The 21982-nt window shown below is 34.0% G+C and overlaps 1 long non-coding RNA gene and 1 other non-coding gene across 3 annotated transcripts; both read left to right on the plus strand.

Moving 5' to 3' along the window:
- Nucleotides 1–460: 460 nt before the first annotated feature.
- On the plus strand, nt 461–565 carry LOC124898300. Its single transcript, XR_007055275.1, has one exon. It is a non-coding gene; the product is annotated as a small nucleolar RNA R71 (small nucleolar RNA).
- Nucleotides 566–10323: 9758 nt separating this feature from the next.
- On the plus strand, nt 10324–13175 carry LOC107843529. 2 transcript variants are annotated; one of them, XR_001666422.2, is made up of 3 exons: nt 10429–10664; nt 11421–11633; nt 12837–13175. It is a non-coding gene; the product is annotated as an uncharacterized LOC107843529 (long non-coding RNA). The 2 variants fall into 2 exon arrangements; XR_007054919.1 differs by having other exon boundaries at nt 10324–10664; nt 11421–13175.
- The last annotated feature ends 8807 nt before the right edge of the window (nt 13176–21982 follow it).

Consider the following 21982-nt stretch of genomic DNA (forward strand, 5'->3'; position numbering starts at 1 on the left):
GATTGTAAGTATTGCCAAATTTCTGATGTCCTTGTCGATTAGCATTTCCTACATAATTAACACACTCTGGATTAGCTGTGCTAGCCTTTACTGTATAATCATTACTTTCGCAAACCTTGCACCAATTCTGATCCTGGCGAACTATATTTGTTATTGGTGGTGTGGGTTATGTGATCCCAGATTCATATTGCAGAACTACATATTTATTTGATTTTGTAGAGAAGTAATCTAGGCTAATATATCCGTGAAATGATCAACCTCCAGCACACATGCAACTTTCTTTGGAGCACCTTATGCATCAGCATGTCACTCAGGATTATCCTATGAAATCTAATTCATCAGTTTTTGTAATTCATCATACATCTTTACTAGAGCCTGACCACCTATTGCTGAATTTAGGAGAATCTTGGTGTTTGGATTAAGACTCTTAATAAAAGTATGTACTAACACATCATTAGTCTGATGATGATGGGAAATTTTTTAGCATAGCCTTGAATATTTCCAAAGATTGGTAAAGAATTTCTCCATTTTTCTACGTAAAACTCAGAATCTCACTTCTCAAACGTATTATCTTCCTTGATAGAAAGAATCAAATAAGGAATTTTTAAGATAGATCATCCCAAGAAGTGATAAAGTTTGGTTGTTCAGCATGTAACCACCTTTTTATTTCCCCAACAGAGAAAAGGGAAAGAGAGTCAATCTGACATAATCAGTAGATACCCCAGCAGGAATATAGGTATCACTGATCTCAAGAAAGTTTTGTATGTGCTGCTATGGGTCCTCATTAGATAAACCTATAGATAAACCTATGAACTTCCACTCGAGTGCAAGAGTTGCACCATATTCTGCTTCAATTCAAATTGACCACCCACATCTGGGTTGCGAATCTATTAGTAGCATTTTTCATAAGTGGGATTACCACTTTAAATATCGTTCTAGCTTCTACTTTTGCAGGAGCAGCTGGAGTCACCAGAGCTGGAACAATTAGAGTAATAATATTAAGATTCACTTGATCTCCTATTGGAATTTGTTGAATTGGGTATTGAAGTGTTGCTGCTCTTCGCCTCTAATAAAATATTCCTTCAGGTTCTGAATAAGGCTCAACCAATTCTTTTTCTCTTGCCAGCATGATATGTCACTACCTGTAAAATTCAGCTATTAAGATCAAGTTGTTAACACTTAAATTTATCATCAAAAGCAAGAATTTAGAAAATTACTAATTATTTGAGTCCCTGGCAACGACATCAAAAACTTGTTGTGGTCAATTGCACACGTGAGTGCACATGATCTTACAAGTAATATAGCGACTCAAAGAATCCAATATCATACCCATGAGGACTATTTGATTAGTAATTTACTTAACTTAAGTTTTGACAATAATGTATTCAAGTGCTTCAGAGTATCAAAAGGGGTTGAACGATTTAATAAATAATCTAACAACTCATTAAATAATAAAGTGTGACAATCGCAACATAAGCTAGGTTGTAAATAATATGAGAGAGAATTCCAAGGTAGAGGCACTCTTAATAATCCTATAAATCTCTATCCTTATTGTGGTAGTGTTGATTATTGGGTAATTTATTCACAGGGTTTAGATTATGATCATGGTCTTTCGAACCTCTAATCTTCTACATAATGGACATTGCAATAATATCATTGAGCGGGGATGCAATAATCTATTTAGATTCTTTAAGTTATCTTTCTACAATTGCACCAAACAAGGCTTCTAGGTATATTTCTATCCTAGCCGTTACTTCACATCCTTCGTTATGTAGAAGAATACGAACTTGCTCCTTAAACTCTTCGATCTATCCCAATCATTCTCATTCGAGGTTCACAACAGGATTATAGATGTATTCTAATGGTGGCCATTCATTAAAATAGTAGAAACAAGAGAATAAAAACAACCCATGCAATAAATCAATGTTAACCACTCTAAGAATATTAAAATATAATTATGTTCTCGGCCTCAACCCCAGAACAAGGGTTTTTATCCGCTCATGTTCGAAATTAACATCAAAGAAAAAAAATTAATCATACAAAAGTCAATTTTCAAAGATGAAAAATGGAAAAACCTTAATAAAAGACCAATAATTATTTTTGTCTTTTTATACGTATGCCAAGATATTTCAAATTGTGTTTAAGTATTCATTTTATAGTGGGTCACAACTACATAAAAATTACTCATCACCGCTCTACGGAGCATAACACAGGGGCTAAGGCGTGGGGGTGGGGCTCTACGGAGTAATTGTATTATGGTATTTCTGAGGCGTGGGGGTGATTGGCATGGTTCTCATTGTTTTTTGGTACAATTTATGAGATTTTGTGATTTTTGATGGCTTTGAGAGCCTTATTTTGGACTTATATGGATATTCTTTGATCTGTGTGATGGATGGATGAATGCACTATGCTAGCAGTTCCAGAATATTAATTTTAGACTAGGTAGACCTTTGGTTCGGGTTCCTGTGGACTCGGACTCATTTCAACCTATTTGTCAGAAAGTTAAAAAATTAAGAATATGGGTGTGGGACCCACATTTGATCAAAATGATCTCAGATGAAAATTTCAACTGCTCTAGAAACTTCGGAATGCCTATTTTAGGGTGGTAGCATATTTGGTGAGATTTTACGATATTTAAATCTCATTTCGAACCTCGGTTTGGAACATTGTGATTTTGGGTTTCAGGGGACAACTTTGTGAAAATGATGTTTCTTCAAAAATACGACTTCACCAATGCTTCCAGAACATTGAATTTAGTGTGGCTTCATTGTTCGTTTGCGTATATCAGACTCTAAAAATATTTTGAGTACGCCGTTGAAATTTGTTTGGACTTAGAAATCTGCACGTGCAGATTTTTTTGCAATATAAAGCAGTTTTTTTACCCTTTATTGGCCCATTTTGTCCATTTCTTTTTCCTTGACACTTGAGAGTTGAACCCTAAAATAGTATGAAAGCTTAAAAGTGAAGCTTGTAGGAGTTTGGAAAGCTAGATTAACATCTATTTTCTTATTCTCTTACGGATTTAAGGTAAGACTTCATCATTTTCTTAGTAATTTCTTTGATTAATTTCTCAAAACCCCAAAAATCTTAAGGCTTGATTTTAAATCCAAATTTTACTCCTTTTCACTTGAATAATATTTTAATCTTATAATTACTAGTTTTTCATCAATTAACCTTCAAAACAAAGCTGATTCTTGATTTTAATCTGAATATCAAAGATTTTACCCGGTAAAGCTTTAAAATCATTTTCTTTGATTTGAACCTTATTTTTAACTCGATTTAACTTGAATTTTCATATTAGGTTCCTAAAAATATGAGAAACATATTTTTGAAGTAAAGTTATGATTTTTTTCCTTTTTTTAAAAAAACTCATTTCGGAGGTTTGTTTTGACTCCGAACCTAAACTAGTCAATATGAGTGTCGTTGATTTTATTTTGATGTGTAGAATCCATATTTGGTATTTATGATAAGTTTGAGATCATTAGTAAAAATAAGGTCGTGAGTTTAAAGTGTAGCGGATGGGTTTCGACATTCGAGGTAGGTTATGGCTTAACTCTTTCAGACTGACTGGATAGTAAATGATGGTGCAAAATATATATTAAGTGTGGGAACTAATCATGAAAAAATTACTACCTATGTGTTTTGCCTGTGCAGAGACTTATATGTGATGTAATTATTGAAATTGAGATATTATGTGATATGTGTGACCATGTGGGGTCCTATGTGATATAGATAGCCTTGAATACATATGAATAATTGTGTTGTGAGTTCAAATGTTTAATGTGGTTCCATTGGTGTATTGTGATTATATTCACACTTTATTGGCATATGAGACATGTGAAAATTCATGGATGAAATAGAAATAATAAGTGGATATTGGCTCACGTGATTGTGGAAATGTATCATTATGGTTGGTTGTGGAAATATATCATGTGGATGGTTGTCAAAATAGTCATTGTGATTGGTTGTGACCATTACATTCTCATATCATTTTCATTCATGAAAAATTATTATCACCGTTGCAACACATGAGTAACAGTGGCAACACCTTTTTAAAAACCCTCCCCGAGGGATATGCCAGGGAGAAGATATTGTAATGCCTTATAAAACCCTTTTCGAAGGATGTGCCGGGAAGGAGATATAAGATATATGGATTGTATATGGGTTGACAAACCCCTCATGGGTTCTGCATCGGGAGGCTTGCCTCCGTAGGTGTATATGGGAATTGTGCGACGATCTCGTGCATCATCACCATATCAGCTATCTATTTGTGTTATATTCTTGACTTGTAAATGTCTAATTATTCTAGCTTTCTTTATTTGTACTTGATGATCTTGATTATACATGTTCCTCTTTTTTCTACTTGTATGTGTATACTTGTATCTCTATCTAGTGTGTTGTTGTATTATATGTGGATATTATAGACCTGTTAGTGCAAGCAGTGTGGTTTACCATTGTGGGACATTTTTTGATTGCAGGTGGCGTGCCCTTAGTGTGTATTTTGCATGATTTATTTTCTACTTTTCTCGATCGGCCTATGATACCTACTGTGTACAAGTGGACCGTACTCATTCCTACTTCACCCTTCTGGTGCAGATCCAGGTTCGTGTGCGCCTTTCGCTACTTGACTCTAGCGATTATTGTAGTTTTCAAGGTAGTAGCTTTCAGGCATTCGAGTGGATCTTACTATCTTTCTCTATCAGACCATGTCTTTATTATATTTTAGAGACAGAGTTTTCGTGTTTTGAGTTACTTTATGTATTCTCTTTTGGACTCGAGTTATATTAGTAGTTCTTACACTATTGACACTGGGTTTGAGAATGTATGGTTTTGATAACTCTTTCCATATTGTTATAATTACTTGTATGGTTTGGCTTTGTTATAAGAGCCTTACCTTGGGAATTTTTGTCTTTTTCTCTTTTGTATCAGTTTAGGGGATAGACTTACTTATCAAGGTACGTCGTGGCAAGTGCCATCACGACCCTTGTTTTTGAATTGTGACACAAATATTGATACTTAGGATAATGTAGATCCTATCAAGGAACATCCCTCATCCTCTAATTCTTTTGGTGAGCCTATTTCATGTTCGCGGCATTCTATTGTTGAATACAAATTCATATTGTCGTAGAGCTTTCATAAACATGGTATAGGCTTGAATATATGCATATTGACATTTATATTGAGGTCTCATATAACATGCATAAATTTCCATATTTTGTATATATAATTATACAAGTTTATAAGAATAAAGTGTTTTGTAAAAGGCAAATATATAGACAGGTCTCTAAACTTTTTAATTTTTTTTCGTATTGACACCTCAATTAGACCATGTACCTATTAAACTCTTTAGTTATTCACAAAAGTGTGCCAATTAGACACAATCTACTGATGTAGCATAGTGTGTGTGCACTACACTGCATTTGGGAGCATGAAATGTTAAATTTTTAATTTTTTTTGCTTAAATCTCTTTATCTCTTTCATTTTTCTTAATTTCTCTTTTATCATTTTGTTGTTTTTAAAATAAAATTTCTATCTTTTTCCTCTTTACAAGAGGCTTTTCTTTCTCATTATCTTTTACATTTTCTTTTGATCTCTTCTTTCTCTCTCTGCCACCACTTCAACACCACTCTACCACCATTCTACCACCATATATTTATAATATACCTTCATCTAATAACCTAATAAATCTCTTAGAAATTGCAAAATTGTATTCTAGGCATTAAAGTAATGATGAAATGGCTGTGAAAAAATAGAAAACATAAGCAAAAACAAATTTCTTTGGGTTGAATTTTTGACAAAATGAATGTGAAATGGCAAAATTTTGTATAATTAAGTATTAGGAAAAAATATTTTAACAGATCGATTGAATTTCAACCAATCAAAATATCAATTTCTTTCTCCTTACATTGACGGTGTTCATCTCCCCATTTCCGATCATTTATACATTATTCTTTCAATTTTCATCATTTTATTGAATATCAAATTTTTCTTTCTACTATTTCTCATCTTTAAATGGTGAAGATTGTTCAAGCACATAAAATTTTGTATATAAAATAAACTATTAAAAGAGAATAGAAGAAGAGGGGGACGATGACGGGACAAGGGGTGATTTTCAAGAAAAGGAACGGGGGAAGGTTGGGTGGGACCATGACGGGAAAAGGGGTTTTTCAGGAAAGGGAAAGGGGTAGGGTTGTGTAGGCTGCAATAGGGGTGGGGGTGTATAAATGTTTTATTTTTTTTTTAAAAAAATAGCTTTAATTATATGAAAATTTATTTTTATGATTATTTTTTAAGTTAAAATGTCATATGTTTTTATTTGATTTATCAATTTGTCACATCATTCGTGTGTATATTACACGCATTTTATATTTTTGTCACATCAATAGATTGTGTCTAATTGATACACTTTGTGAATAACTAAAGAATTTAATAGGTACATGACCTAATTGAGGTATCAATATGGTAAAAGTCAACAAGTTTAGAAATCTGTCAAATTGCCTTTATAAAGAGATTTACATTTTCGATCATGCATGAATTAGACATTTATATATGTATATCAAATTTTGACTGATTCGCTCGGTCAAAGTTAACATCGAGCATTGATCTGTCCCATCAAATGTTTGGTATCACAGTGACATAAGATTTGGTTGTGATGAGTGTACCATCTCTGTTGATGCAAACCTGTCATTGACCATAATTACAAAACAATCGGTGTATATTTGGTCAATTCAACTAGTTTAAGGTTAATCATGAAACGTCTTTCTAAAACGTTGCTACTATTTACTAAATCTAAACGTCATAAATCTTGGCTATCTTGAAAATAAATAACAAAAAAGAAGCATGGTTTAATGTTCAATGTTGAAGCCTGCGATCATATTATTTAGAAAAAAGTCATCATTTTCACCTCAAACTTGTTCCGAAAAGTCATTTACACACCTAAACTATTGTTGCAACCTAATACACACTCGTATTATATAAAAATAAATTTATTTCCATCCCAAAACGTAAATAACCAGTCACATGATGAAGAGTGATTTACACTCGCGCCACATCATTGCCATGTCATTGCCACATCAGATATTATGTTATTTTAAAAAAAAGAAAAATCCATGTCACCTATTACTTCTTTTTCACCAAAATCGTCATTAACACACCACCATTGACACCATCACCATCAAACTCAAATCTCCACCACAATAATTTCAAGAATCCACCATGAATTTCATTACCCGAATCACAACACAACCGTTGATATCACAAGAATCACAAACAACCACCATAAAATTCAACACCCACTACTAAAACTGTCATCAAAATCACAATATCACCATTGTTAACATCCAACGTTACAAAGAACCACCACAAATTCGCACCATCACCACTACTAAATCCTAGAGCAAAATCGACTATTGCTATTGACTGAGCAGAATTGAAAAAGCATTTTTATAGAGAGAAGATAAATCTACAAAAAAAAGTGTTCAAAGATTGAATTTTGAGCAAAAATTCATAAACTTTTATAGAGAAAAGATAGAAATATAAAAATAAATTAAAAAATTAATGTTTAATGTGGGAGCAATAAGACCTGATCAATTTCAAACATCCCAACAAAAAAAATTTCGACCGACAGCGATTCTAGACTTAATTTTTTTTATTTTTCTCTCCAAAAACTATTATGAAAAAATCATTCTCATCAACCATAGTAAGGGAGGAGGACTTGTGATAAAGAAGAAAGGAAGATGGAGAGAGAGATAGAAAGATTAAAGATGGGTGAAGAAGAGAGTGTGTGCAGAGGTGGAGGGAGGGGTTTAAAGAATTTTTGACTTTTTTTATTCTAGACGCGCTCTTTTATTTTTTCTAATTTAATGTCATTTCCACGTCAGATTTAGGGTGGAATTAAATTTATTTTTAAGAAGAACAGGTGTGTAACAGGTCGACACATTAGTTTAGGTGTGTAAGTGACTTTTCGGATATAGTTTAAGGTGATTTTGATGACTTTTTCCTATTATTTAAGAACTTAACCTAATAGCGAGAATATATTTTTATTATTTAATTATAATTCTCAACATTACCTCCTTATATGTGGGCCTGATTCTTTTTTATCGGGCCAAATACATAAAAATTCTTTTTGATGATAGCGGTTGAGATTCAATCTCATGATCTCTACCTGCTCAAATAATATGTTGAATTGTGTAACCACCTCTTGTAAAAGTTAAAAATGATTAAAAACAAAAAGACATTTTTATTATTTAATTATATTTTCGACATATAATATTTCAGTCAATTAATTCTTATTTTCAAATACAAGATTCATCAAGTAGGAAAAGAAAGGTATGGCTAGTACAATGGCACTACAACCATTTTATTTAGGAAAACATAAATATTTCTTATGTAATACCACAGACATATAGATGATTGTGCTTAGACCATATATTCTACGGCGTATATCATCGTCTGCGAACTTCTTCTTTTGTTGGATTACTCCTAACAATTAGGCATGGGTATACCGCAGTCTCTTAAAGCTTTCTCAACGTTAGCGCGGTTGACATATTGCTGATAGGCAGGATTCTTGAGGTACTCACAAAGGCACTTAGGATCCTGCTTTCTAATCTCGTCGCAACATGCTGGAGGGGGTCGCTGTGAAAGCAAGTACGAACAAGTCAGCAACAAAAGAAAAAGAACTACTATTCTTCATATTAAAAATTTTTGAAGAATTTTGAGTAATGGTAAATATTTATTAATTAGTATATAGAAAGAAAGACAAGTGGAGTAAAGGTCGAGAGCAAATGGATGATGGTGTCTCAATTTATAGTGAAAACTTGGATAATCTACTGCTGTGGAAATGAAACTAAAAGGCCATATTGTTGAATTTTTGAAAAATGGCCTATCATTGCTAGTGACCTCGTACACAATTTGATGAAAAGTATGGTATATAGCTTGGTCCTACTAGAGATAGTGTGTTTGGCAAAGTTCACTACACGGTGAAGTTAGAAGGTGTTAAGAACTTTAGTGTATATCTTTAAAAGTTATTTTTGATCAATATATACAATAATATTTTTTATATACATGATCTAATTTTTCAATAAAAAGTGTTGAAGTGACCACCATAGGTAAAAATAAGATCAGTAGCTTGTTTGGCCATCTGCCAAGTCAAAAGTGAGTTATTAAGTTACTCAAGTTTCTAGGAAAAAAAAAGATGTTTCATAAGCGGAAAATAGTACTAGTATAGAGGTCGTTTGGTGTGAGGTATAAGAAATAAGTAGTTTCGAAATAAAATGAATAATTATTTTATCCCATATTTGATTGGAGGTATTAGTCAATCCGAGATAATTTATCCCACCATTTACATCAAAGTGAGATAAGTTATCCCATATGCATGATGAGATAAGTTATCCTAGGTAATCCGGGATAATTATTTCCCAACCAAACGACCGTGTTTTCCTGGAAACACATTTAAAACCTTGTTTAAAGCACAAATTATCACTTTAGTATTTACAAAAGATTAATTGTTGATTGATTAGTCAAACACAAACTATTACTTTTTAAAATTACTTTAGAAAATGTTTCTAACAAAGACGTAGAAGTTTTTATATCTTACAGAGACATGTGGGATGAGACTAGTTTTTTTTAAGATGTATTTACTTTTTTTATTTTTGCTCCAAAAGAATCTACCTTTTTTTTAAAAAAAGTAGTAGAAGTTTTGTTAGTGTAGAAAAATTCACTTGCAAAACCGATCAAAATCACTTTTTCCGAATTTGAAATTCATCTTCAATTTTTTTCCTTCAAAAAATCAGTCTAATATATCCAAACGTGATCTTAGTTCAAAGGAGCGGATACAAAATAATATGTATAGGTTCTCAGAACCTAATAATTTTTGTGCACACATTGTATACGTACTAAAAGTTCATTAAAAATTTATAACTATTTAATATAAAATCAATTTTTTAATAAATTCATTTAAGATTATCACATGAAAATTGTGAACTATAACTACTGAATTCCTCCAAGGACTTGAGAGCACCTAGCACATGAACTCAAGTATCAGTAGTGTATGTTATGGCTTATGGGTGCCTAACCACCTATTTCTACCCAAAAAAGTTATCGTAAGAGGTGACAATTTTGTAGAAATAACACTGGGTTGCCATTTTACATATGTTATTTAAAATTTTGCCACATTTTAAAAGTCAATCAAAGGTAAGTTAGATTTGACAAATTTGTTTTCTCTCCGCTCCTTTACTGATTTTAGAGTTTGAAGTTTTGAATTGTTACAAGCGTAACTTTTGTCGGAAGGCCTGAGGTTTGAATTCAAAGATTTAAGAACTTGTTTGGAAAAATATTTTTCTTAATTGAATTTGGTGTAATTATTAGGAAGGGCATTTTGGTAATAACCCAACAGCATGGGTATTTTCCTAACTTACAAATAACGGTGCTTCTGTGGTAATGACACTTCCTCGTGTCTTTTTCCTTTACTTCTTAGCTTTCCCAATATTATGCAAACGATAAGCACACCAAAACATACGACGACTCCAAAAGGAGAGAAATCCCAATTGCGATTCGATTAATATTGTGACCCAAATTCCGACGACTTCGCCGATTTCCGGAGACTCTCCGGCAATTTCTCTCTGTCGACTAATTCTCCGGCGAACTCACGGCTGAGAAATCTATTTGTAAGTACCTTTACTCGAAATCCTATTTTTGTTTTAAAGTTAATTGGTGAATTGGATTTTATGATTTGTGTTTACTGTTGATTCGTAAAGTAAATGCCTCAAATCTGCTACTTTGTGTAGTACTTTTGTATGTTAATTTTTTTTTTGTTGAAGAATTAACTTGAATAGTACTTTTGTATGTTATTTTTTTTTTGTTGAACAATTAACCTGAATAGATTTGTGAAAAGATCCCCTTTTTGTAAGGGCAGTGTTTGACTAGCGCACTTTGATTAATTTCACGGGGTATCTGTCAGCTTCAACCTGCAATATAGGTAGTAAAGAAAAGCTAAAATCTGCTACTTTGTACAGTACTTTATATGTTTGCCTTTTGTGGGGGTGGGGGGGAGGGGTAGGGGGTGGAGTGTTTGATGAATTAACCTGAGTAGTTGTCCACTGAACCGCATAAACTTAGAATAGACGATAGATGTATGATATGTGTTTGACTATGTATAAACTTAGGATTTTAGAGTTTTGTAATATAGCCTTTATCCTGCAAATTGACAGATCATATACAAGTGAGTTGGAACTGGTTATGTTTTCTTACATATCAGTACATTGTACCTTTGTTTGATATATGTCAGATTGTGTTTTGATACAGATACCTGATTGCTTGGCTTACATGTCATCCTTCTTGTTCTGTCATATCTTTGCCTTTATACTCTCATGAAAGATCATGTTGGCAGCGATATTATTTACCTTAATGTTCATCATTCTCAGACTTGGATTCGGAACAATGATGATGAATGTAGGAATGCAGATGATAGAGTCTAATGGTGCTGCTGGAGGAAGTGAGATTGTTGCAAAATTAATTTACCTCTGTTTCTTTCTTTATATATATATATATCCTTTTTTATTATCTCCAGAGTTGGAATAATCAAGTTAAATTTTTGAGAACGATTATTTTGGAGCTCGACTTTTGCTCTATTCCAGGTAAACTCATAGTTTAAAGTTAGTTTTATAATCTGTTTACAATTATAGACTTTATGATCCACATAGAACAGAGAGCGTCGTTATCTTTCGACGACTTAAAGGCTCTCACTAGCAAGAAATTAAAGTTGTGAAAAGATTAAATTTGTGATATTGTCCAACAAATCAGATCTAAACGGAAAAATGATTTAGAATGCTTATTTATACTTCGTTGGATTGTTCTTAAATATGCAGTTTTAGTTAGTGGACTGACTCTGATTTGTGTTTTTTTTAAAAATAATTATAGACTTTTAGATTAATAGATAGGGAGTTTTATATACTATCAAAGGGTATTGGAAAATCTGTGTATTGGTATGAACTTTGTCATACCCTCTTCTATATTAGTTAGCCCTTCAAGGTATCCTTGTACCATTTTTTCTATTTGTATATGTGCGCTCACTTTTTCCTTCAAGTATGAATTCGGGTGTGATGCCAATTTTTTTTTAATTGATTTTCTAAATTCTTTAGAACAAGCACCGCTATTTTGTAGTCACCATATACCTTAAATTCACTATGCACGGTAGATATTCGATGAAATTCCTATGCCATATAAATAGTATAGGGATTCAGCTTTTCTAATTAAGTAAATAATTAGTGTGAGATGGTGAGAATGCCTTTCTGTACCGAAATAAAAAAAATCTTTTCTTGGATTAGATATTGTATAAGATGGTTGCGATTTGAATAAGTGGAGTGGATATTAATCTTCTCCTTAGTTTTGAGTTTGAAGTTTAACAATTAGTTCGAACTTGTCCAGCTCTGCTACAACCTATTAAATCCATTTCTGTTTTCCTTGATTATAGTTTGTCATTGCCGTCCTTTGCTTTCCACTACTTGGTCTATGTTTTGGTCGAGGTCATTATGAATTGGTTAGATTGCTAGACATTAGTGAGTTTGTCTCATGTCTTTGCAGCAGTTTTAATTTTCGAATATGTCATCAGCCGCCTACTAGACTTTCTTTATCCTTTCTGTATACTTTATCCTGTATTGTTGCCTATTTACTTACTGAAAATTGAGAGCAGTCGGTTTGAATTTGAACAAAGTCTCACTTATCTTCGTGTTATAAATATTTTCAAGTTAAGTTCTCATTGTCTTTGTTATTGTGATTTTGTTTGATGACTGTTTGTGAGAGTGCTAAGATCAATATTTGCTTGGCACCACCACTTGTAGAGGGGTTCGTGAAATTTTATTCATCGCATTCGTGATGAGGTCATCGCTAACGCGAAGGATCAAACAGTGTCAGCCTCGTGATTACCGATGATGGAATCAATCTGGACAGAATTTTTAATAATGGCCCTATTTTTCAGGAAACTTTTCTTGTAAATATGAAAGGTATTTCTGCATCTCCCAATTACAATTTGTAATTTTTTAATCTTGTCTCCAATCATTTCTTCTTTTTAGTGTCCTGGATTTTACCGCAAAATATGAACAGATGTTTTGAACCCGTGGATTGTTAAATAGAAAGGAATATGATCATTAAAGTCGAGTTGGGGACAACTCGAGCGTTCAGTCTGTTTTTCGAGTTCAATTCATTGATATGTTTTTTGTTACAAGAGCGCGTGGTGGTTTGATATTGAAAGATTTCTAATACGAATTGGAGTTGGACTTCTTTTTTATGTGATAAGTAGCTAAATTACAAATAATTCTTTCGTGCTCTTCCAATGTAAAACATATCGGGTAGAATTCCATCATGATGCAGGCTCCTATATACATTGTAGAAATCTCGCCAAAGAGTATTCTAGGTGAATGCACAGATGCACTTGCGGTAAATGAGAATCCATTCTTTTTAATGATTCGGAAGTGTCCAAATAATGCATATTTAAAAGTTAAAAATGTTATGCTTTTGCAGTTCATGGTATATTTTGGTCTTTCGTGATGTTTCTGGTTGGGAATATCCTGACTTGACGCACCTTCGCTATAGTAGGTAAGACTGATTCCTATATTATGTTTACTTCTTGTGGAGCTGCAGGGAAGAGAAGACCGTATAATATGCGATGTAGAAGAACTGATTGATACAAGATCGACAAGGAAGACACTAACACACACCAAAACAGTCCATGATTTGAAGAACCAAGGACCCCTTTTGATGACCCCTCTCGGATTCACTACACAATAACAATACAAGCATGATAACAATAAGATTATAAGGTGTTCAACACCTATAATCAGCGAGCCACAAACTAAGATTACAACACAATAACAAGAACAAAAATGACACAACAAGGTCTCGGGTTTGGACACCCAAAATCGAGAATGAACACACTAACAATAATAAGATAGAATGATAGATTACTTGACACATAATGCACACACACTATGAACCAAAGTGTATATTGAACACTAAGACCCAAGAATTCATACAAATAACATCAAGTTCTTACGGTGATCTTAAGGGAACGGAATACCCAAGCAACAAACGTTTCAAAACAAGCAATCAACACAAGTGATTCCACACTTGTATGAACACTCTCAAAGAGCTCTCAAAATATCATCTAAGTTATGAGAAAATGACCTAATATGTTCTATTTATAGCCTAGATTACAACTTATTCCAAAATGACTAAAATGCCCTTAATGAGCCAACACTCCAAAGCTTGTTACATTAGTTGGCCAGTCACCCGAGCACGAGTTCTTTACGTATTGATCCACAATCACGATCGTACTCATATCATCCTCCCCTTTTTGAAAAAGGATTTGACCTCGAATTTGAACCTTCAAAACAATAGAGGAGACAAAAGAACACATATTTCTCATGACATAAGGGTTAAAGTTAGCATAATAAACAAAAAAATATCAAACCACGAGTGTACATTCTACACATGGCGTGGAAACTTAGGGAATAAGATACCCTTCTAAGCACCAAAAGAAATACTTGTCTACCTAAGCGTGACAAGAAAAAAGATAAAAAGAAAAGTGTACTTCCTTGGAGTAAGGACCATAGTGTACTCTCGGATTCTTTATTATCAAGAGGTCAAAGTGGAATCAAAACCTCACCTTCTTCGGGCCAAGCATCATCATGAGATGTTCTCCTCATCAATCCGCAAGGCACATTAACTTTCCCTTCTTCCACCACCCTCTCGGGTTCACCATCATTTCTATCATCCTCTTGAGGGGTTCCTTCACTAACATCATTTTTGGTGACTTTATCCCCAACAAAATAAGGATCACCCTCCACTAGTATAATGTTTCTTCGGTTTGGGAACTCGCTAGCTTTGTAACCCCAAGCTTGACATTTAAAACAAACGATACCCTTAGGATTGGAGTGGAAGAATTAGTACCTTTAAGTCATGGATACCTTTGAATTGTTTTATCAAATGGCTTCTTCTCTAAGGGCTTGTAGGACTTGTCCCACCCGAAGGTTTTCTTAGTATGATTGTTCCTTTCAACTTCAATGGCCGCTTCTATAAGGTCCTTAATTTGGTCAAACTTGTGGACAACTAATTGAGAAACAACTTCATAGCACAAGCCGCCCTTGAACCGAGCTAGGCAATGATTTAGAGGTTCGACTATGTCAAGACGTAGGATCAAGTTTTGAAACTCGCCATAATACTCCTCCACACTTCTATCTCATTGCCTCAAGTTGTAGAGCTTTGTTAGTTGCTCTTGTTTGTACTTTTCCATGACATGTCTCTCCCTCATAAGAGCTTTCAATTCATCCCAATCCAAAAAGTCAAGATTGTCATTCCTTGTCCGTTGCAACCGCTTTGTCTCTCACCAAGTAGATGCATAACCTTCAAATTGAGCAATGACACGTGCGGCTTTCTTTTGGGAAGTTAACTCGTTGAGTTGGAAAGTCCGATTATATTGTAAATCCTAATCAAGATAGAGAGATAGATCACTAGTCCCTTTTAAAGAAGGAAGAGTGATATTAATGGAATTTTGGCCCGTGTCTCTACCCACATTGCCTCCTTGGTCCACTAAACCTTCTTGAACATGAGGTCGGTGTCCCAAGTTACCCCTACCACGATGAGCCATTCTAACTCTTCCTCCTTGGCCTCTATGTCCCCCGCCATAAGCTCTTCTTCTATTGTGCATAAATTCCACAAAGAGAATTGCTTCATCTGACTCCTCACCTCTATAAAGATCCTCACCTTCCACATCATCAATTTAGATTGGTTAGTTTTGGTTTAGTGGTGCTCTCGGCATATCAACGGGTCTCGAATTTGGGAAGCTTCTTGATGGACTTGACTTCGGTTTTTTGGATAAGTAGGGACTTGGTGGATGGGTTCATGGGTTGGTCTAGGTGGATTGAGCAATTGAGGAAATGTATCCGGGGTGGTAGCATGTCCACTAGTCGAGGCGTGGTAGTGTTTCAGACTTGAATGGTTGGAATCTAAACAAACTTCCAATGTATCCATTCTCCTTGAAAAGGAACCCTCCATCCCATCCATCATTTCTTCTATCCACTCCATTCGACCACTAAGATCATGTTTCACGCTCATTATGGCCGCCAACAAAGCATTTATGGTTACCTCTTTCGAGGCTCTTGGACTACCTTCACCCGAAGCCATTGTACCTAATAAGAAATACTAAACAAAACACAAACAATAACAAGTTAAGGTTAGCAAAAATCACCCTCACTAACTCTCAAGCTCATACTTTTTCAAGATCACTCAATTGGTCTCACAAGTGTTGGTACACCGTTTTTACTCCAATGAAGTTATTTGGTCCCACTTGCGGCTTAAGGTCGGAATGGATTTTTGTTTGCAACGACTCAAAATAAATTTGTACATACTTGAGTCAAAAGGCTACAACGAGTTTTCGAAAAAATAAAAGCACACAAAAAACGTAGACACGAATAAACGGATCCAAAACTAATTTACAACCTAGTAGACAATTACTAGTTTGTTAATTAGCAATAGAATGAACAAAATGCAACTAAGAAACAAAGATTAGAAACTAAGAAATCAAAAAATTCGAGCTTACTTATGTTGCGTGAACAGTAAAATGTGATGACATGGTAGCCACGTAATTAGTTGCGGTCCCATATAATTTTTTATTTTTTTTTAATCTCCAATTTGAAGCTTTTGTCTTGATACAATTTGGAATGGATAAGTTTGTCTTTTGGTGGAAAAATTCAAGTCTTAGAAACTTTTTCAAATTGCAACTCAAAAAGTGAGACTTGACTTTACTATTCCTACAAAACAAGGTCCTTGAAATATGAAAAAGTGGTTGACAAGTCTTTGAAGTGATGTGCTCAAGTCTCTTCACCAACAACTTTTCAACTTTATCTTACACCTTTTCTGGATCTATGTTATACTTTATATTGATTAAGAGATGTCAAGATGTGAAGAATAAAAAGATCTCAACAACAATTTCTCAAGAACACCACCAACATTCACCTCCAAGTCCACAACAATTGCAACACACGACCAAGATCAACAATATCAACACACGGCCAACTTCCAATTTAAATCAACAAGGTCAACAACATAAGCTCAAACCTTTATATCTAGACACTTTAGTGTTGGTGAACAATCTAAACAAACAAAAGACTACAAGATCTATCCACAAAAAAACATGTCTCGGCCAAGAACAAGTAGAATTTCTACACTTTTTTTTTTTTTTTTTTTTTTTTATATTTTTAAGCTAGCTAGCCCAAGATTGATCTTGTGAAAACAAAATCAAGTCATGCTTTGATACCAAATGATACAAGATCGACAAGGAAGACACTAACACATACCAAAATAGTCCATGATTTGAAGATCGAGGACCTCTTTTGGTGACCGCTCTCAGATTCACTACACAATAACAATACAAGCACGATAACAACAAGATTCTAAGGTGTTCAACACCTATAATCATCGATCCACAAACTAAGATTACAACACAATAACAAGAACAAAAATGACACAACAAGGTCTCAGGTTTGGACATTCAAAATCGAGAATGAACACAACAACAACAATAAGATAGAATGATAGATAACTTGACACACAATACACAAATACTATGAACCAAAGTGTATATTAAACATTAATACCTAAGAATTCATACAAATAACATCTAGTTCTTACGGTGACCTCAAGGGAGTGAAATTCCAAGCAACCAACACAAGTGATTCCACACTTGTATGAACACTCTCAAAATATCATCTAAGTTATGAGAAAATGACCTAATATGTTCTATTTATAGCCTAGGTTACAACTTATTACAAAATGACTAAAATGCCCTTAATGAGCCAACACTCCAAAGCTTGTTCCATTAGTTGGCCAGTCACCCAAGCATGAGTTCTTTACGTATTGATCCACAATCACGATTGTACTCCTATCACCGATTTACCGACTTTGCACTTTTTAGTTTAAATAATTATATCCCCTTTGGTGTAGTTATTAGGCATATTCTTCATACCAGAATCTTCAAGATGGTTGGTGAGTGGACTATATATTAGTGGAGTTTTCCCTGTCCAAAAAGCTAAAAAAACAACTATTAAGATCACGTGCTTCCAAATGTGTTACTACTAACTCAGTGTGTACTATGAGCTTATTCTCTTTCCTGATCAAACTATCTTCTATTCAAATTACATTGTGTAATTTAAATTAAATCTCTTCACAAGATAATGTGGAGTCGCTCAGGCTATCGAACCAGAGATAAAAGAGAGAAAACTGGTTTTTTTTTTTTTTGGTTTGAGCCTTAAAATTAAAACTTTCTGCAATATGTATACAGAAATTTCTCATCATCATCATCCATGGGCAGCGTTGAAATCATTGAAATGAGTTTTTTGATGTTGTTGTTGTAGTTGCTTCTATTACGGATGTCACACCCCTTTTTCGCCTAAGGGGTTCGAGTTGAAGGGTTTTTCCAATTAAAGTGACAGTTTTGAATGGGGATATTTTTTTTACAGAGTCGCCACTTGAGATTGAGTTATGGTATTCCAAGTCACCTTATTGAATCTCTAATCAAAAGAAAATGACTCTTTATTGGTTTGCGAAAACAGAAGACCGGGTAAGAAATTGTGTTGACCGAAGGGAAGGTGTGAGGCACTCCTTGAGTCCCATGGTTCTAACATGAAGGGAAGGTGTGAGGCACTCCTTGAGTCCCATGGTTCTAACATGGTCGCTTTTATTGACTATTACTTGACTTAAACTATTTTGAATAAATTATGATTTAAGACCTTTATTTGCTCATTTTAATGTACTAAAATTATTTAACGCTCTTGTATTAAATCATTGAAAAATTAATTTTAAAAATATTTATCAAAGTGCATTATTGCATCCTTGAATTTTTAAATGTCTTAGAAAGATGCGTACGCCGCATTCTTAATTGAGACAAATATTTTAAAATGCGTCTAAAATTTACCTAAACGCTTAATATTAAATTAAATCAAAATTGATTTAAAATAATTAATTAAATCAATAAACAATTATTAAACATACTAAATTATGTAATAAGTCATTGAAAATAACTTCATTCATGCTTCGGTTTATATCAATATTTATAAAAGAAATAGTACAAAATTTGATAGAAACCTGTATGATGAATTAAACAGAATAAATAAGCAATCACACCATGATCGAAAACTCAACCGGATGCCCAACCTCCACTTTTTTCTTTCTTTTTCTTCCATTTTTTCTCCTTTTCTGATTGTTACCCATTTCTGTCTTTTCTTCTATTTTCTCTCTGTGTTTCACTATTTTCTTATTTGCTGTGCATGTCTATATTGTGCATGGTTTTTTCATTTTGGTTTCTCTCCACTTTTTTATTTTAAGTTTTGGGTTTGTGTCTCCTTTTTTTTGTTATTGTCTATGTCTGTGTGTCTATTATAGTGTGTAGGGGATTGGAAAGTTGAGGGAGGTTGAGAGACATTAGGGGGTGGTTGGGTAGTTTAGGATAAGAAGAAATTTTTCAAATTTTGAATCTTTTTTTTTTTCTTAAAGAAGACAATAATAATAACAATAAATTAAAATAATAAATAAATAAAATAATAATAATAATAATAAAAATAATATAATAATAACTAATACCAAATTAATTTTTATATTTAAGAAAATACAATAAAAGTTTAAAAATAGATAAAAATAAATATAATTAAGATAGTACTGAAACTACTAACTTATTTGTTTAAAATCATTTTTTTTTAAAATTTTTGCATTATTTTAAAAAATTATATAAAAATAAAATAAAACACCTCAAAATTAACTTTATTTTTTAACTAAAAAATTATTAAAATAAAATAAGAATTTAAATAATATTAGACTAAATATAAATATTTAATATCAAAAAATATATATATTACACTTGGGGGAGGGTAAAAAATGACGTGTCTACATTTTACCCCTCTTTGTTTGAAATCTCGAAGATTTTTCATACAAAGAAGAAGACAAAGAGATGATTTTTGACCCTCCGATTATTCAAAAAGTGAAGATAAAATAAAATAAAATAAAATAAAATAAAAGATGTGATCGAGTCATGATTTTGGACCGCCTACATATCCCGGGTTATAAGAGAATTAGGTCATATGTAGTTCAAATGGGGTAAAATGATGTGGCAGTGAGCTAAAGATTGAGTCAGGTTCCGTCGAGCTTTCGGTTCACGACATTCTACTTTTACATTGAAATGAATAACAAAAAATAAAATGAAGATACAAGTGAGAGATCCTATCTATGCTATTTTTTTTCTTTCTGAATCTTGACTTGAATCTTCATGACTTCTCAAATGGTGAGATAGTCATTATTCAGAGTTGAACTTGATACACGAAATGTTCCTCCTCGTTGGCTTTTGGCATTAGAGGGGAACTTGACAATTGGTTTATTCTTCAGATCTTTTTCTGACTTGGACTTGAAAATCTTCACCCTATTCTTCAGGTAGGCTCCTGAACTTGCAACTGATAATGTTCACCCTATTCTTCAGGTGGGCTCCTGACTTGCTACTTCTTCACTCGGTTCATCTGGTGGGATCCTGACTTGTTACTTCTTCACCCTGTTCTTCAGGTGGGCTCCTGATTTGTTGCTTCTTCACCCTGTTCTTCAGGCAGACTCCTGGACTTACTTTTTTTTTTCACCCTGTTCTTTAGGTGGGCTCCTGGACTTTCTCTATTCTTCGCCCTGTTCTTCAGGCGGGCTGTTGGACTTTCCTTTTTTCTTCACCCTGTTCTTCAGGTGGGCTCTTGGACTTTCTCTTTTCTTCACCCTATTCTTCAGGTTGGCTCCTGAACTTTCCTTCTTCTTCACCTTATTCTTTAGGCGGGCTCCTGGACTTTCTTTTTCTTCACCCTATTCATCAGGTGGGTCCTAGACTTACAATTTCTTCACCCTGTTCTTCAGGCGGGCTCCTGGACGTATAATTTTTTCACCCTTTTCTTCAGGTGGGCTCCTGGACTTTCTCTTTTCTTCACCCTGTTGTTCAGGAGAGATCCTGGACTTACAATTTCTTCACCCTGTTCTTCAGGCGGGCTCCTGAACTTTTAATTTCTTGACCCTGTTCTTCAGGTGGGCTCCTGGACTTTCTCTTTTCTTCACCTTGTTGTTCAGCCAGGATCCTGGACTTACAATTTCTTTACCCTGTTCTTCAGGCGGGCTCTTTGACTTTCTTTTTTCTTCACCCTGTTCTTCAGGCGGGCTCTTGATCTTACTTCTTCAAATGGGTCCTGAACAAAAAATAAATTTCCATTCTTCAGGAGGGTCTTGTCCCATTTTTTAGGAGGGTCCTGAGTAGAAAGTAAAATTTAATAAACATGAACAAAATTTTTACCCAAGTTTGTACTAGAAAATTTAGTGAGCATCACTAGATTACAATTTTTGAAAAGTACAGAAAGAGTGTGAATCAAAGCCCTGCTAAAGAAATGTGTCTCATCAGATTAAAACTTATGACCAAAATTAGGAAGTATGTCTTCTAAGAGTTAAATTGAATGACTCGACTAGAAAGTGCGTCTTCTAGGAGTGAATGTTCAAGTTAGGAAGTGCTTCACCTAACAAATGAAAACTGGCTTATTCAGACTAGAAAGTGCGTCTCCTAGGGGTTAAATAAAATGACTCGACTTGAAAGTGCGTCTTCTAGGAATGAATGTTCAAGTTAGGAGGTGGTTCACCTAACAAATGAAAACTGACTTATTCAGACTAAGAAGTGTGTCTCCTAGGGGTTGAATGAATTGACTCGCCTAGAAAGTGCGTCTTCTAGGAGTGATGGTTCAAGTTACGAAGTGCTTCACCTAACAAACAAAAACTGACTTATTCAGACTAGGAAGTGCGTCTCCTAGGGGTTAAATGAAATGACTCGACTAGAAAGTGCTTCTTCTAGGAGTAATGATTAAAGTTAGGAAGTGCTTCACCTAACAAATAAAAACTGACTTATTCAGACTAGGAAGTGCATCTCCTAGGG

The sequence above is a fragment of the Capsicum annuum genome, chromosome 4 (genome assembly GCF_002878395.1).
Source record: "Capsicum annuum cultivar UCD-10X-F1 chromosome 4, UCD10Xv1.1, whole genome shotgun sequence".
In the NCBI taxonomy this organism is placed as follows: Eukaryota; Viridiplantae; Streptophyta; class Magnoliopsida; order Solanales; family Solanaceae; genus Capsicum; species Capsicum annuum.